We start from the raw sequence: 13,311 nt of genomic DNA, 5'->3' as shown, positions 1-13,311 counted from the left end.
AATTGGGTTATTATCAAGAAACCTTTTAGAATTTGTAAAGGTTAATCTAAATTCACATTACCTGCTCGCATTATCAAAGTCACAAATTCTTCTGTGCTACTTGACAATCGAGGTTGGTGGAGCAAGAACAATGTAGTGAAAATTTCTGACTCTTATGTTGATATTTTTAACAGAGCATACTGCAATGATTCATCTGGAAATTATTCTGATTTTACATTTGGTCCTGGATTCGATTGTAAAAATAATCATACTGATGCACCTATTTCTTGTGATGGTAATTTTCAATGTGATGTTTCTAATGATTTTAATGTTAAGGTACCTACTGATACTCGTGTTCACAAACTTCCTGTCAGATTTAAAGATTATGTTTTATATTAAAAAAAATTGTGTAAGGGGAGGGGGTATGTAGGATGCTATAAGTGCTTTATTAACGCTTTCCCTTTAAGATCTTGTTCCATTTTGTCATAGATTCTGCTTAGAGTGTTTATGTATTCTTTTCCCTGTTCATTCTGTTCCTCCCTCGTCAGATTGCTGTTGGTGTCTCTTACATGGACAACCTCTGCCTTGGGCTCCCTTTATATGTATTTAATTTAAGTAATAAATATTACTTATCTACTTCCTTCTCGGATTGCATTGGATTTATTCCTCCTACCTCCACGCTACAGACAGGCACACCTTGACTGTTTTTTTCCAACACTGTACAGCCTGTTCCTTCATGGTGACAGGCACACCTTTACCGTCTTCATTCTACTCTACACTCGTTTATGTCCTAACTCTGTTGACAGGCACACCTTTTTCTATTCTTGACTGTAACAAAACGATATTCCTGCATTATTTGTTTTTTTTCTCTCCTCTACTGTTTTTATTGTAATTATAGTTTTAAATTGTTTATAGCTATTGCCTCTCGTACTTGCCTTATTGTCCCTGCTATTTTACTGCCATGCAGTTATATCCATCCTGTAAATTTCTGCAAACCAAGGGGGAACCTCCTATTGCATGGACCAGATGGAATGAGGAGTTCATAACTTATTTAAAGGCGATTGTTGGTGAATCATGTCAGCTGAAAAGAAAAATAACATTTTTCTCCCTTGTTTGGGTTCTGAAGGTCAGGTAGTTTACAGAACATTGCCGCCTGTTATATCCGGTGGTAATCATAATGTATATGATGAAGTAATTTTACGCATTGAGAACCATTTTAAACCTACTACTAGTGTTGCCCTCAATGGATTTAAATTTTATATTAAGGCCAAAGAAGAGGGAGAAAGCTTAAAATGATAAGGGACCAAATTATAGTTCACGTCAAAAAAGATCAAGAACAATTGCGGATCATGGGTGACACTAATTTAGAAGCTGCCCTTAGCACAGCTAAAGCCTTAGACCAGTCAGAGAAATTCATGAAGTCTCTTAATAAAGAAGTTAAATCCCCCACTACAGGCATAGCCAGTAGTGTTACTCCTAGTACCTCTAAAAATGCCCCCAATTACAAGAACAATTCCAAAGGTTTTGATTGCTTCAGGTGTGGCATTCCAGGACACATAGCATCCTTTCCACGTCGTTCTGCCGTTGGGAAAGAATGCAGTAAATGTGGTTGTTTGGGACATTTCTCTAAAATGTGTTCTTGTGTCTCTCGTGATCCGCATTATTATGATGATACACAAGATGATTTAGAAAATGGCATTATGGTTTCCATTTGTGATTACTTTGATGACTCCATGGCTAACATGATTGATCCCCCCAAATGTCTTGTATGTATTTTGGGCAGGGAGCTTGATTTAACGGCAGACTCTGGGTCACCTTGAACCATAATCACTAGAGAGTACTGTATCAAGTCAGTGGGTGATTTAGTGTACCTGAACACCTTGTGTAAGCCTGACATTATTGCACAGAATTTTGATGGAACCAATATTGATTTTATAGGTTTTAAAGAGTTATGCATTGAATTCAAACAAAGAGCAGCTAGTATTAAACTTTATGTGGCAGTTAAAGGTGTAAATGTTTTGGGGGAGTGACCAAGCCAAACTTGGTATTAATTTGAATCCTAGGAATAAGGAAACTGTCTCCGTTCTTGCCATAAATCCCACCAGCGCTGACGTTGCTGAGCTTTTTCCAGATGACTTTTCGGAGAAACTCGAAAACTTGTTGGATTCAGCCACAAAATCAAAGCCAAAGTAGGCTCAGTACTTGTTAAACAAAAACTTAGAGGAGTCCCTTTTAGTGTGCGAAATTAATTAAAGAAAATACTGGATGACATGGCTGAAGGTGGCATCATCGAAGATATTGAGTTGTCTGAATGGGTTTCCCCTATTGTTTTAGCCCAAAACCTGCTAAAGGTTTGAGGCTCTCTGTTGATATGAGACCACTAAATGCTAACTTAGTAGCTGACTGCCACCCCCTATCCAACATCAATTAAATGGTGTGCATGTTGGATGGTGCTTGCATTTTCTCCAACCTCGACCTCCGTTCTGCGTATAACCAAATTGAACTCACTGCAGACTCTAAACATGTGACTGCCTTTATTACCCCCCATGGCTTGTTCCAACTTAAGAGAATGCCTTTCGACCTGGCATCGGCTGCCTCCGTTTTCCAAAGAACAATGTACCATATTTTTAAAGATGTCACCAATTTCATTAAATGTTTCCAGGATGACATCCTCATCTTTTCTAAGAAGAATGAGGATCATTTATGTCATGTCAAGGAGGTTTGTGAAAGGTTGGGGAGGTGCGGTATGACACTTAAAGCAGAAAAGTGTACATTTGTTTGCAAATCCGTTGAATATCTTGGTTACACCCTGTCTGGTGATTGTGTTGTACCAAAAAAGTCTTTGGTTGATGCCATTATCAATGCATCTTCACCTGACAATCGAGAGAAGCTTTTCTCTTTTGAAGGCTTATGTGAGTACTATGGTAAATTCATACAGAATTTTGCTACCAAGATGGAACCCCTCAGAGAGTTGACCAGGAAATCCACTGAGTTTGCCTGGTCGGATAAACAAGAAACAGCCTGCCAACAAATCAAGAATATAATAGTAAATGCTCCCACTCTCAAATCTTTTTTCTTAAACAAGAAGTGCATCATTAATGTTGATGCAAGCTTGTATGGTTTCGGTGGAGTACTTAGTCAATGCTGTGGCAAGTAGGAATGGTGTGTTGCCTTTGCTTCTAGAGCACTCGGAGAGAAGGTATGCTGTGATTGAAAGGGAGTTATTAGCATGCATTTGGGCCATTGAGCATTTCCAAAACTATGTTTGGGGCAGTAGGTTTTTGCTCAGAACCGATCATAAGCCCCTCGTGGGTATTTTATCCCGGGGGGTGGAATTCCACAGCTCACATTGCCAGACTCACGACTAGATAACAAGAGTATGACTTTGAAGTTGTGTATGTTCCTGATAAGAGCAATGTTACTGCCAACTTTTTGTCTTGGTTGCCCTGCTCTGATGTTTATGATCTTCAGGATGAGCAGGACGTTGATATGGTTGCCACCATCCAAGATTTTGTTTCCAACGAGTTTCAGTCTTTGTCTGAATCTGAATGGAAGACTGAGATGGATAATGATGTAGTGTGTCAACTTGTCAGTGAATGTTTGAAGAAAGGCTGGCCTAAAGAAAATTCCACTTCTGGTGAGTTAGCCCCTTTTTGTCAAGTCTCAGGTAAAAATGAGGAAGAAAGTGGTCTACTCTTCAAAGGGAGGAAGGTCATCCCTCCCATATCTATGCAAAACAAAATGTTATTGCTTGCTTATGAGGTACACTTAGGTATGTCCTTGATGAAAAGTCTCATTAGAGCAAATTTTTGTTGGCCTGGCCTTGACAAAATGGATGACAGAACAGTTAGAGAGTGCTCTGACTGCCTCAATAGTAATTCAATGGTCAAGGGTTTTTCTGCTCCTCTCAAGCCGGTAACCTGGCCTGAGTCCTCTTGGCAAAAGGTAGACTTTGATATGTCCGGCCCCTTCAATCGTCTACCTTCTGATGCCCGTTTTGCCCTTGTGATGGTGGACTATCACTCTTAGTGGCCGGAAGTTTGTAGCCAATGCAGCATCTCAGGTCATCATTGCATTTTCGAAGAGATTTTTGCACGTGAGGGGTCTCCCGAAGTTCTTGTAACGGACAACTGAGCACAACTCACATCATAGGACATGGATGATTTTCTCTGTAAGTGTAGCATCAGGCATGTGACCACATCCCTTTACAAACCAAGGGAGAATGGACAAGTGGAACTGATCAACCGTGTCCTTAAGGAAGGCATTGAATTGGACAGCAAGTCCAGTGAACCTTGGAAGTATGTTCTAAGGAAAAAACTATGGATGTACCGCATCACTCCCCACACCGTTACAGTGGTGAGGCCCTTTAGGTTTTTAAAAGGTATGGAACCCGCCTCAGACATCTGTTCCTGGTGGATCAAGAGGTCTAAAAAAGCAGTAGATCACATTGAATTTGATCTTGTTGCTAGGCGTGTGAAAGTTAAGCAGGACAAGATGAAGGAACTTTTTGACACTAATATGAGTGTGAGACTTCCTGATCATTTTGCTGTAGGAGAGTCGGTTACGATTAAAAAACCTGGTATTATGGTGAAAGGAGGTTCCAATTTTGGTCATCCCATCAAGTTTGTTAAAGTTTGCAAGAACAGCATTGTTACTCAGGATGGTAAAGAGTGGGATGTAAGAAGAGTTGCTAAAGGCAGGTTTTCAGGCAAAGCACGGACAGTGATGTCTCTTCTCAGTTGTGCAACTGTTCCTAATCCAAAGATGGCCTTTCTCAAGCTGCTCAACAGTAGCATCTAGAGTCAAGTAGAATGACAGAACCAGGTCTTTACCTGCAAGATATTTGTCCTGATTATTTTTTTTTCTTGTATGTTTTTTTCTTTCTTTCTTCTTTCATTGTTATTAGGGTTGAGATCTGTTGTATCTTTCCTTTTTGCCCACATGCCCTGTCTCATGCTTAGAAGATGGAACCAGGTCCCTGCACTATACAAATTTGGTTCCATGTTCCAGAGCATCTGTACGTCAGATGCGTCTGCTGTTTTTTTAATTCAGATGTACTGTGCTGCTCTTCAAATAAACTTACTTAAAACCTACCTCACTACAGCGTTTCCTCTTTACAGTCCTCTGTCCCCTTAGACCCTGTCATTGAGTTTTTGTTTAATCATATTCTCGATTTCCATAACACCTGGTTTTCATAATCTTCTCAATGTGATGTTAGCTTGGTTGTTCTTTCCTCTTGAGGAGGTTTCTAGTTGAAGGCTCTCTGATTTAATTATTAGTTGGAAATGTCTCCTCCTTTCTAGAAGTTAGTTACCGGTTCATGTAGGAGAGAAGGTAGAACATTAGGATATTCTGGTTACGGCAATCTGCTGAGCTGATGTGAGAGTGGGGTGGAAAGGGATACTCAGAAATAAATGGTAATTTGGTCTGAGGATAGTGGATTGGGTAGAGGGAGAAGATATGGGGGAGTAATAAAAGGAGAAGAAATGGGGGACTTAGTGGGAAAGGATGAAAGCGATTGCTAACTTAGAAAAGGTCATAAACTATAAGGTGTGAGGGGAAATGATACTGAGGAAGTTGAGGTAGGTGTTAGGAAAAAGATGGCGTCCGAGACGGACGTGTGAGAGGTGAGCTCCGCAGTATCTCCTCTCTACGTGTGAAAAATCCAAGCACAGAGATGGCAAACCAAGAAGAATCATAAGGGAAGGTGTTGGACTGTTACCGTTTGCTTGTTTGCCCGGATATCGAATCTGAAGGAGTAACATCGGGAGGCACTGGGGCTAAACGGCGGACGTCACAGCAGGCTCCATCTGCTGCACTGAGGTCTTACTGAGGTGCTGGCGGCATGTCAACTAGAGTGAGTTGTGGTAATTGACCGAAGATGCAGAGGCGGGCTGCTCTGCTCTACGGTGTATCGTAGCTGCGGCATTGGGAGCTGTATCAGCCGCGGTGAGAGATTGAAGCTGACGGAGGACACCACGGGTCCTAACGAAGGATGTATCAGGTCGAGTGAATTATTGGAGATGCAGGAGGATGCCGCGGTGGGCAGTTTTTTCCACTCCTCCCTTGCTGTATTGGGGACTGCCACATTTACCAGCAAAGATCAGTGAACAGAGAGAATCTGGGCAGCTGCGTGGAGAGGAGCAGGAGGGGTGAGTGCACAGGGGGAGCATGCTGAATGCTTCCCCCATGAACTGAAACTGACACAGTTATTGAATGATCATGCACGCCACTTCCCTGTTCTGAATCTAAATTGGCACGCACTAATAAAGCTTTCAATATTCGAGCCGCTAAATACCTCAAGATGCCACCAAAAACAGAGCGAGGCGGTAAAAGCAGAGGGATATCAGATACTCCACAGGGCAATTGACTTCAGGAATCCCTGATAGGAGGCATTATTACAAAACAGCCCTGGAGGGAGCAGTAGGAGAGCTAAATTGCCCCAACTATAATGATGAACATTTGAGTGAGGGAAGAAATAGGAAAGTACCACAAATGTTCTCATCTAGGAAAGACAAAACCAAAGCAACACAAAATAAGGCGATTCAACAAAAGCTCCCAGCGGAACCAGCAAATCAAATAAACGCTTTAAATTCAGCAAGGGAGGATCGATCTGGTGATCAATCAGAAAATGGGAGTTAGACGACAGTGCTAATAGTACAAAACTTGGGGGGAACTACCGAATATCAGGCTCTTGATTCTCCTACCAATCAGGTCGCACAGCCAGGACTGAACTTAGCGAAAGCAACGATACCTAGTGGCGAGAGCGACTCAAACAAACCTTTCTTCTCATTGTCAGACCCATCAGACATGTCAGATGAGGAGCAGGATGAGGATTGAAAGAGGAGCCTTTAGAAGGGTCTATAACTAGCTTAGGAAGTGAGCATAATGACTCAACAATGGATTCTATAATAGAGGAGAGAAATCTAGATGCTACTATGGTGTGCAGCAAATCTGTGGTACAAAGGACTGCAACTACAGACATATCTAAAGTTAGGGCAGGCAAGAGCTTAATCTGGGAAATATCTTCCTCCCCGCAACTTGCCCTTGAAATACAAGGTGATGAGGAACATCCCCCGGGAGCTACAGCGTGACCCAATAGTACCAATGAGGTATCACTGATTTCAATTCATCAGTCAATACTGGAACATAGAGCGGAGACCCGTTTGGAAAATCAGAAGACGCACACCGCCTGCCTTAAATTGCAAAATACGGTTAGGAGAATCGCAAAGACTTGCAGTGAATTTGCCGAAAGAATTAACATGGCAGAAGGGCGGATATCCGCTCTAGAGGATTGAGTGGTGGTACAAAGAGCTGATATGGATGTGATCACATCCCATTGGGAGGATATCAATTAAAAGACTGTTGATTTAGAAAAATGACTTTGATGAAATAACCTTAGGATACTGGGAATACCAGAGGGAGTGGAAGGGACAGATGTACGCAAGTTTGTATGGAACTTTTTCTTGAAGCTTTCCCGGAGCTAACAATGTGGAACTGGGATAATGAGATAAAGAGAGCCCATAGATTCCTGTTTAAACTGCCCGTCCGCTATAGAGCAATTTTGATCAATCTGAACAATTTCTTGGCTCGGGAGATGCTGTACGACTTGGCAAGACCGGATAGAAAACAAAAGAGCAAAGGGATTAAATTTTTTGTGAGGCTAGATTATTGCCACCACACAGTATAGAGAATATGGCATCTAAGACAACTAATCAGCCCCTTTCAGAACAAAGGTGCACAGGCTTTTCTGCTGAACCCAGCAACACTGAAAGTGCTAAACAAGGGCCAAACACGCTTCTTTATATTGGAAATAGAAGCCCAAGAATATTTGAACACGCTTTGAAACTGTTTGGGAACTGTATGGAAATCCAATATATATAAACAATATAGTTTAAAGTATGAGATTAGAACACATTTTTAGATCATGGTAGTTTATATATGCTAGTATAGTTAAAGTAATGAGCACACGTAGATGATGTAACACTAGTAAGGAGATATCCAAAGAGACAGTAAAGGATGAAAATGTTGGCAAGCGAACACAGAGGAGACTGGAGTGAAGTCTCTTCCCATCGCAAGGGCCATAAGCCCTTTTTCCATCGATGTTCGGTGTAGGGTTGGTGGGAGAGGGGGGAAGTCACAGGAAATGGAGGGGTGGAGGGGGTGGCGAGTGGGGGGTCACGGAAGGTGGGAGCAAGGGAGAGTAATAGGAGAAGCCGAGGTAGGGGGTGGGTGGTCGGTAAAAATAAAAAACAGAAATCAGATGCATGCATATATACCTATAATGGAATACACAGTACTATGAGGAGATACATCCAGGAGGTTGGAGATAGAAAGGGGTACCTACCAAGGCTGTCCTTGCTCCCCAATCCTGTTTGTGTTTTATTTAGATCCATTTATCTCACAAATTTTGAACAATCAATTAATTAAACCAGTAGTTTCTCATAGATATGAGACAAAAATTCTGGCATATGCTGACAACATTGCCTTATTAACATCAGCTCCACAGGAGGCAATTATAGAAGTAGAAAAGATGGCAGAAAAATTTGGAAGGTGGTCGGGATATTTTCTAAATAAATCAAAGACGCAAATTATTTGTTCCTCTTATTGCTCATTACAAGATTCTTGATTAACGGAGTCAGCAACATATTTAGGGGTCATATTACCATCTAAAATAACTAACCTATGGGCACTAAATATAGACCCAGTGATGGGCTCATTTAATAGGGAGCTGATACGGTAATGTAATTAAAATGAAAGTATTTGCTAAGATTTTATATCTAATCTTGGCTATCCAACTAGAGCTAGCAGCAAGCAAAAAACGTAAAATTGAGGGGATGTTTTCTCATTTTATTTGGAGCTATCACAAAAATTTGTCATGCATATCAATATCAGATCCACCTAGTTGACTGGAGGGGGCTGGAATACCCCTAATATTCAGCTGTATTATTGGGCTACTGCTCTTCAACAATTAGGTACTCTCTATCATTGTAATAATGAGCAAACTGATACGCTAAAAGTATCAACTATTTATTAGCAGGCGATAGGGGAAGCTGCAGGAGGAATATTCCAACGTCAAGACGATACGAAAGCATATCAAAATCAAGGCTATAAATGTATAGAGTGTGCTGTGAAAATTTGAAAAAGGATAGAGAAAATTTGTAAAATAAGCCGGTATACTAAGTGTACATCACTTTGGCAATCTGATTTTGTACGCCTGATTGTCTATGATGGTATGGCTAGGAAATGGGAACAAGCGGGGATCGTTACATTGGCAGAAGTTTATTTGAATCAGGAATTGATGGCGTTTATTGAGTTAGCTCAAAGTTTTGGCCTACAGTGGGATTCGTGCATTAAATATTTGCAAATACGTAACTGTATAAGAGGAATCTCTAAAGATAGTATCAATCTGGGGCCGATACCAATTTTGCAGATTATGGGTATTTCAAAGAGTAGAATCAAAGATCAAAGATTTCTATCAAGAGCTGCTAGAGTCCATACCCGACGATGTCGGAAAAATAGAACTAAGTTGGACGAATAAACTGAGTGATGGGGAGGTTGATATAGACAAAGTGTTGGAGGTTGGGAATAAAGTTTTTATGTCATCTAACCTTAAAGCTCAACAATACAAAATGGTTTATAATCTCTACTATACACCATCCAAACTTTTTAAGTGGGGAAAAAGACAATCTGACTTATGCCCGAGATGTCTAACTGGACCAGCGTATATGGTACATATGTTTTATTCATGTGGAAAGCTAGATAGGTTAAAAGAAGGGATTGAGTCTAATAAGCTCCAGACATTGGGGAAAAACATAAAAATCTCCTCTACACTGATGATATTGGGATATGATTGCAGGCTGCAGCTTGACTCGGTACAGAGGGATTTTGTGTTTTTAATAATATCAATTGCACGCCTTTTGATTGCCACAGTATAGAAGGATCAGGAACCCCCCAAATTTCATCAGTGGCTGCATAGGTTAATATTTATTGGGCGGCAGGAAATTGCTCTTTATAAGTGATAAGGGTTAAAAACTATGAAAAAAGGTATGAATATTTGGAAGCCGTTAATTGTCTGGATGGAGGAACAAAACAGACAAGGTGTTGGCTAATGGAATAGATTGTATTGTGCTGTTAATTAGTAATTTTGGTACAATTGTGAAATTCTTGGAGAAAAAGGGGGAGGAATTGTTTAAGTGCAATATAATACCAAGCTATATGATTGACTACAATGAGATTTATAGCTGCGCTATATTATTTGTGTTTTATGCTTTCTTTTTTGTCTTGTTTTTTGTCTTGTTTTTTCTCTTCCCTTTTTCAAATACTGTACTGTAATATGTCTGATTTTTTTTTATAGAGCAATTTTGATCAATCTGAACAATTTGAGGATGAGGAAGGAGATAGCAGGAGAGAATGAAGAGGGCAGGTGAAGGGAACTGGAGCAAATATGATCTGAAGAGAAGACGGAATTGTGAGGGCAAAATTGTTACATGAATGGCAGGTGAGGGTGAATGAGTTCTAAAGGAGTGGAGGGAAAGGAGAGGAGTAAAGAGAGGGAGTAGGAGATGGAAGAGGATCATGGGTGGCTAGAAAACGAATGGAGAAGATAAGATGTAGAATTGGAAGCAAGCAATATGGATAGGAGAGTGAAATATTGTCTAAAAAGCAGAAGGTGCTTTGTAAAAATGGAATCAGGAGCGAGCAAGAGAGTCAGAACTGTCTTGTAGAAAAATAGATAAGTATGAGAACAAAACAGGGGAAGCTGTATGGCAGATAGAGAGTTAGGAAGAGTAAAGGGGAAAAAGAGGTGAAAATGACAGGTGAGCGGACATGGGATAAAGAGAGCAAGAGAGTTGGTGATAGGGCAAGATGGAGGTGCAGCAGAGAAGGCATAGACAGGAAAAGATAGGGATGATTGAAGCAGTGGGAGACGATAGAGAGTGATAGAGAGGTGGGTGGGAGGAAAGGTAAAGAGATTGTGAGTGTCATTGAGGCAGAGAATAAGAGGATGGGTGAGAAATCAGAGATGTTGGAGGAGGAAAGAGATAAGTATATGTGGGAGGAGAGATGAAGAATTGGAGAGGGAAAGGGAGGGTAGGAAATATGATGTAAAGAGTAGAAGGTGATAGGGGAGAAGCAAGTTTATTAAAAAGTTTATTAAAAAAGCAAAAAATGTGTCAGGATAAGAGACAGAAGAGGGATGAGAGGAGCGAAATGGACTGATAGATGGAAAAGAAGAAGAGTTGGGAAATAAGTAAGACAAGGGGGATGAGAGGGAGGAGGTGTGGGAAAAAGGAGAATGGGAAGATGAGGGGGCGGGGCAAAAGGAAAGAAGTAAGAAAATGTGTAGTAGAGGATGGTAGGTAGTGAAAATGGAGCAATTCATTAGTTGATGTTCATTCGGGTGTAGAAATCAATGAGACATAGCATGAAGATTTGTCTCTGACTGAAGACTGCGCCAAACTGGATTTTTACATGAAAGTATTAAAGGTGCTTAATCCATCCATTCAATTGAATGTTTGTTTCCTTAAAGAACACAGAGTAGCAAGTGAACCAGCCCCTTTTACTGCAGTCATTTTTGGTGACCTAATTGATCTTCAGGGGGCACAGTCCTTGAAGTAGACAGATAATTTTCAAGGATTTAGTGAGGACAGTATAGAAGATGGGAATGTCTATGTGTTAAAGATTAGACTGCAAACGTCAACATTATCGGCGCCATCTTGCCCCTTTCGAGCCCATTCGTGCGCGTAAGCGGCAGCCATTTTGAGCACCATGGCCTCCCTGCCCCTCGCTGATAGCCAGCGCGTCTCTCTCTCTCTCTCCTAACCTCGCAAGCATCCCCCGCACGCTGACAACCCCCGCTCTCTCATGCCTTGGATCATAAACCCCTCTTCAGCGCAGCTCCGCCACAGAATCCCATCCTGTTCCCAGCGCGACACCTCCCTTCATTCCTTTCATGGTCTCAGATCCTTTTGATGCAAACCCCCTTTCCCTGTGTCCCCGTTTGTCTTCCTTGTTCCCAGGCCACCACCTGGCCCTGCGGATACTGTTTATTACCCCGTACAGTAGGAAGCTTCCCCTCCCCATCAAAAGACCCTCGAGCTGATCAAAGCCCCCACCCTATGAGATCCGATCAACTCCACGCATTCCGTGAACCGGCGGAATGCCCTGCTGCGCGACAACCATCACCTGTTGTGACCGGGGTGGGGAATTCAACTGTAAATGTATGTAGGAACGGGCCTGAAGGGGAGATTCCGAGGAGGTTCTTTCAAATATCAAAGTGTTGCGAGAATATGTTACGTGCAATAAAGGTCATAAACCCTAGTATAAGAGGCCAGGCCTCAGAGATGTGGTTAGAGCACCTCGTGACGATACTTGCTGTCTGAATTGATGTGTTCTCCTCCGGAGAGAATAAAATCCACGTTTCCTGCCTTCCAGTCTCCAGCGCCTGCTTCTTCATTGATTAATATTGGTGGGTCATAGAGGCGACACCGCCGGGCAACATAAAGGGGTCTTTGGTTACTGGTTGTCTTTGAACCCCTTTTAACAATTGGCGTCCCAAGCGTGGGGCCCATCAGCGACTCGTGGATCCAGTGGGAGAGGTCCTGACGACAGAGTGAACGACTGCAACGATCGGAAGGTACCCTGTCCGATAGACCCTCGTCTGACAGCCGATCATCCGAACTTCACTGGTTCCGAACAGACCTCTCTCGAGTGATCTGCGGTCCTGACTGGGAACCATCAGGAGTGCCACGAGGAGTACGAAGAGAAGAGGACGATCGGGCGCTGGATTCGGAAGACAAGAAACTGTCCATGCGGTCCGGGTAAGGTCGTGTAAACACGACGAATTGCGAAAGTGATTGATAATTGATGAGAAAATACTAGTATTACTTTTTGTTAATTTATTTGGAGATTCACTGTCTGCAAACGGAGAAACAACAGGCTCTCCCTTTATAAACAGTGAAGGATAGGTACGCATCCGTCGGACCTATCTTTCTCCCCCACTGAACAATTGCCCCTCCCCCATTGATTAACTGTTATATATTGTTTTCTGGAGATTCTCTGTCTGCAAACAGGGAAGAATAGGTCCCCTCTTTGCAGATAGTGAAAGGGTAGGTGACGCGGACCTTTGCGAGCCTACTTATTCTCCCCATTGACCATATTGATTTTTTATTTTTGACCTAACATTGATTGCTCAAGATTGGTTCATGAGGTATTCACTGCCTGCAAACAACGTAGAATAGAAATATTCTGTCTAGTCTTTGCACGCAGTGATAAGATAGGTAGTGCTGACTATTATCCCCATTGTGATCCGTCATGCCTGTCTTCTCC

Source organism: Lissotriton vulgaris, chromosome 3_1, assembly GCF_964263255.1.
Source record: "Lissotriton vulgaris chromosome 3_1, aLisVul1.2, whole genome shotgun sequence".
Classification (NCBI taxonomy): domain Eukaryota; kingdom Metazoa; phylum Chordata; class Amphibia; order Caudata; family Salamandridae; genus Lissotriton; species Lissotriton vulgaris.
This window is presented reverse-complemented; position numbering follows the sequence as displayed.